Raw genomic sequence first — 5,377 nt, forward strand, 5'->3', positions numbered from 1 at the left:
TCTTAAATAAGAAAGTACAAAATATATTCCTTTGTATAAACTATACGAATGGTCAGAAATTAGTACACAGAATATTCTATATTAACAATGCCCTAAATTGTTTGCCAAAACCCTCTGAGGAAAAATAAATTAGTTGAATCATCAGGGTGCTTATGTGTTTTAGATTTGCAACATCCTAATTATATTCTTCAAAGTTGTAAATATGTTAAGAAATTGGTGGGTTTTACGCTTATTACTATATGTCTAACCAATGATAACTGCCAATTGTTGAAATACTGTATCTGAAAAGTTCATAAATTATTAAAATATAAAAATGTTATGAAATATTTTTACAGTTAAATTGCCAATGACTATTTCCCCCGTGGTATCAAAAAATTACTAAAAATAATTATTCAAGTTTATGGAAATGATTCCATTAGATCTGTGTATACAACTGTATCAAAATTATTTTGATTATAAAATATCATTAATAATAATGATCAGTTATAATTTTATTTAACAAATTGAATTACATAATTATTTATAATTAGGATGTAGGCATGCAGTTTTCAATATGATTCCCTTCACAAGGGCATTTAACATCCACTGAATGCCCCTCACTGTTTCTTCCAGGGCAGGAGATAAGCTTAATGTTACATAATCACTTTTGTTATTCATATATATAATACTTCCCAATATATTAATTATTAAATTTAATCAAAGGAAAAGAAGCATTTGGGTTATATTACGTTGCAGGTTCAATTTAAAAATATCAGCATGCAAAGAATAGAAATATTTTCCAAAGTTTAAATTACAAGTTCTTTCCATTACATCATGTGCTATAAGTTATTTTTAGCTGAGGAGGTTTACAGTAAACTTATAAAAAGTTGAAATTACTCACAACAACAAGATAAAATGTTTATTTTATGTATAGGAAGTTACTGTAATCAGAAATTGTGGCAATCAAGTTATCTTCAATGCCAAATACACATAAGCAAAATTTTACTTAATATAAAATTATGTTTTAAAAACACAAATTTATCTAAGGCCATACCACCCTGAACGCACCCGATCTCGTCTGATCTCGGAAGCTAAGCAGGGTTGGGCCTGGTTAGTACATGGATGGGAGACCTCCTGGGAATACCGGGTGCTGGAGGCTTAAAACACACATACACACACACACACACACACACACACACACACACACACACACACACACACGTACTAATACACACACAGAAATTTACTAGAATTTATTTTGACAATACAAACATAAAAAGTATATATATAGTATTTTTTAAAAAATTCAAAATGAAAAGCACAGAATGTGACCACATACTTTATTAATTGCTATAACTGACTTATAATCTGATAACTCAAAACAAAAGAACATTTTGATATAAATATATATTACTTAGAGAACAACTATGTTTTACCAGGCCTTTCAGGAATAGTCTATTAAATTAAACATTTTTAAAAATGCCCAATGTATACAATATAAACATAAATAATTCATGCCAATCAGGAATAACTAATTACTAGATATATAATTATTCTTTAGAGGAAATGCCAGTATTTTATTAAACAGATAAAATTAAAAATGATTTACATTAATACTAAAATTTAGGGGCCTGAGCAGTATCTGCCTAGCCTGCACTAGCCTAGGTCAGATCATGGTTCAATAACCCTAGGTCCCATGTGGTCCCCTAAGTCAGGAGCAATTTCTGAGTAAATAGCTAAGAGTAACCCTGGAGCATCACCGGGTGTGGCCTAAAACCAAAAAAAAATTTTTTTAATAAAATATTTTAGTAATTTGGGGCCGGAGAGATAGCATGGAGATAAGGCGTTTGCCTTTGATGCAGGACCGTGGTTTGAATACCCGGTATCCCAAATGGTTCCCTGTGCCTGCCAGGGGCGATTTCTGAGCATGGAGCACTGTCAGGTGTGACCCAAAAACCAAAAAAAAAAAAAAAATGATGTAGTAACTTTACACATTTTAATATAGTCATTCTATTCTTGACAGTATCTTTTCTATCAGATTCTGTGGGACTTTATAGGAATAAAAATTATTAGGAATTCAATTCTATTTTCTCTAGAAATGGAAGTAACTGAGCAGTGGAGAGCAATATATGAAAAGAAATATTAGGAGATGCAAGACTAGTGCATATTATTTAAAAACATATTTTATCTTATCTTTACCTGTATTCAGTCATTCTAGTTTCCATAAGAAAACCAGACATGCTCCTGTCTTTATCTTGAAAGTTTTCTGGAAATTGTGTCTCCAGGTGTCTACATATCTATAAATTGTGTCTACATATCTATAAATTCATTAGAATCAGTAGCATAACAGAATGGAAATTCTTCAAGTATATAAAATCGAATCCAGAAATTTTACTAATTCCATACTTCATTCTTTACTCCCTTTTGCAGTACTTATTTTGCAAATTTAATATTTTTGTTGTTACTCTGTATGCTCTAGAATAGGAAATAAGCTTTAGAAAGGAAAATATATTCATATTTATTTATGTATGTATCGCTTTTTGGGCCACACCCTGTGACGCTTAGGGTTTACTCCTGGCTATGCACTCAGAAATAGCTCCTGGCTCTGGGGACCATTTGGGACACCTGGGATGGAACAAAGGTTCATCCTGTATCGGCTGCTTGCAAGACAAACACCCTACAGTTGTGCTATCGCTCCGGCACCCACTTTTTTTATTTGTATTTATATTCATGAAAACTTATATAAACAATAATGACCTAAATAATTAAATCATAAACTTATATGTTCACTTATATATACTCATTTATGTCTCATTTATTAAAAAATCTCTAAGAACATATTAAGTAGAAATGATAAGATAATGACCAATAACTGTTATTTATATTTGTTAAAGACTTGTAGTGCATATGAACGTCCATGAATCAAATCACTTTTAATGTGCAATTTAAAATGTCTTGATCTTAATTTCATTACACAAAAATTAGATTAATCTATTATAAAATATTGTTGTACATGCACTAGGATACATGAAACAAAAAGTTTGTGAGTATTGTAATATTTATGTTTCTCAGAGAGGTATTTCTAAACCTAGGATGTATTATTCCTAAGTCATGTTTAAATGTCCATCACAGGAGAATATAGCTCATAAAAAGAGATTTCATATGCAATAAAAACAGAGAAAAATAAATTATTTTTTATTTCAGTGTTTGGGAACATTGTTCAATTTCCACTACAATGCCTAATTTGAATTTTTTCACGTATTTTTTCCTGTTAAGTCAAGCCATACTTTAAAGATAATTTTTATTTTTTATAAATATTTATAAACTCTTCTTATGTTAAAGTCTCACTTGTTTCATAGATTATTAAATCAATATTTTTCATTCTTACGAGATTTTAAACTGTTACAATATTTTAATAAATACATTAAGGTCTCTTCATACTCCTGAATGAGAATATTCATAACTTTTATAATCAGAAAATGTATAAAATTATAGTTTACTACATATATATTTCAAGGCTGAAGTATGTGGTCAAACTTTGCCAGGAACATTTTGAATATTCTTTATTTTAGTAAAAATATAAAACTCTATTACAGCAGATAGAAAATTACATTTTGGAAGAGTGCCTACTAGGAAATTTTAGATCCAAGTTAAGTCAAATAGCAGACAATTACATATGAAGATAGAAGAAACATTTAGAATCATTTTGCAAAACTATATTGTATTTGATATTCTAAACTTATTGTATCATAAATATACTTTAAGTAGTAAGTGAATGATTCTATGTGGAATAATCTATTGGATGCCTTTGCAGTCTTAACAACTTAATTTTTATAATATTTAGGTGAATTAAAATATTTTAATAATTATTTAATTCCTTTTTCAGTATATAAATCATATAATGTAATATTTAATTTAAATGAATATATGCATGGTATATAAATATGTGTTAAATTATAGAAATATAATATTTAATAGAAATATAATTTATTATATATGATAGAGGACTAATAAATTTCAATGAAAGTTCCTTTCTACTTGTAGGTGTAGAGAATAAGAGATCAAATATGATAAACAGAAGTGTTACTAAAATATCAATAATTTAATTTTTGAAACAAATAGGCTTATTTATGCCAGGACAGGAGATTTTTAAGGTGCTATTAAGATAACAAATCAGAGATTATACTTCATTATATAAGCCTTTATAAGAGAAACACATTTTTATTTTTTTTATAAAGTGGGAATTATCTAACTACAGAAGCAAAAAAAAAAGAGATTTGTAGATGACATATAGTGACTTTTAAGATAAAGAAAGGGATTGAGCAATGATTACAGCTATAAATGACCAGGACATAAATTCTTCAAAGATTTCAAAAGGTTGGCAGTGCAGACACATTTTGTTTTTAGACCAATGAAACCCATTTCAGAGTTTTGACCTTGACAATTATTAGACAACATATTTGAGTTATAGTAAAATGTTGCATTTGTTATAGCGAAATATATAAATTTATAAATATAAATATAAATATATAATATAATAATATATATAAATATATAAATATATACAAATATATAATTTGTTTGGGGCCAAAAATATAGCACAGAGGGTAAGGGCATTTGTTTTGTATGCTGACAACCAGGGTTAGATCCCTAGAATCTTCTGTTTCCCAGAGCCTGCCACAAATAACTTCTGAGCCAGGAGTAACCTCTGAGCAATGTGGGGTGTAGCCCCCAAAGAAAAAATATATAATTTGCTAAAGTAACAAATAATTTAATAAACATGAAGAATTATGAAATCAGTGATATTGGATTTTTTTGTTGTTGTCATTGTTGTTGCCTTCGTCTTTAAATTGCTAAGATCAGCAGAAGGGGTCTGCCCTGCTGTGAGATTGGTGACTGGGAGAAACAGAGGGGACCTGTCGACTTTGAATGTTTCTCTTCTCTCGTCCCCTGAAGCTCTCCTGAAAGATCCAGGAAGAACCCCAAAAAATTGTCTCCTATAGGCCCCAGAAAAGCACCGCAGCTCTGCCTCGCTTCACGGCCTCATTCTTTCTAACTAATGAGCCCCACCATAACACAGAGGGGAAAAAATCACACTACAAACGTGACAATGGGAAAACCTCACAGGCAAACACCATGCATAGAGAATGAAGATGATAGCTCTGATAACCCAAAAAATACCAACCATTTCATTAATCTCTCACATAAGGAATTTAGAATACAAATATGGAGGATCCTCATGGAAATCAAAGAAAACATAGCTCTAGCTGAACAGAACACAAAGACAGAAATCAGAAAACTCCAAACTGAAATAACAGATCTGAAAAATACGATAGCTGAACTGAAAATCTCAATGGGTATCCAATAGGATAACAGCAGCTGAGGACAGAATCAGAGA

The 5,377-nt window shown here is 30.1% G+C and overlaps 1 non-coding gene across 1 annotated transcript; it reads left to right on the plus strand.

Moving 5' to 3' along the window:
- The first annotated feature begins 1,019 nt into the window (after positions 1-1,019).
- On the plus strand, positions 1,020-1,138 carry LOC126017073 (5S ribosomal RNA). Its single transcript, XR_007498749.1, has one exon. It is a non-coding gene; the product is annotated as a 5S ribosomal RNA (ribosomal RNA).
- The last annotated feature ends 4,239 nt before the right edge of the window (positions 1,139-5,377 follow it).

The sequence above is a fragment of the Suncus etruscus genome, chromosome 8 (assembly GCF_024139225.1).
Source record: "Suncus etruscus isolate mSunEtr1 chromosome 8, mSunEtr1.pri.cur, whole genome shotgun sequence".
In the NCBI taxonomy this organism is placed as follows: domain Eukaryota; kingdom Metazoa; phylum Chordata; class Mammalia; order Eulipotyphla; family Soricidae; genus Suncus; species Suncus etruscus.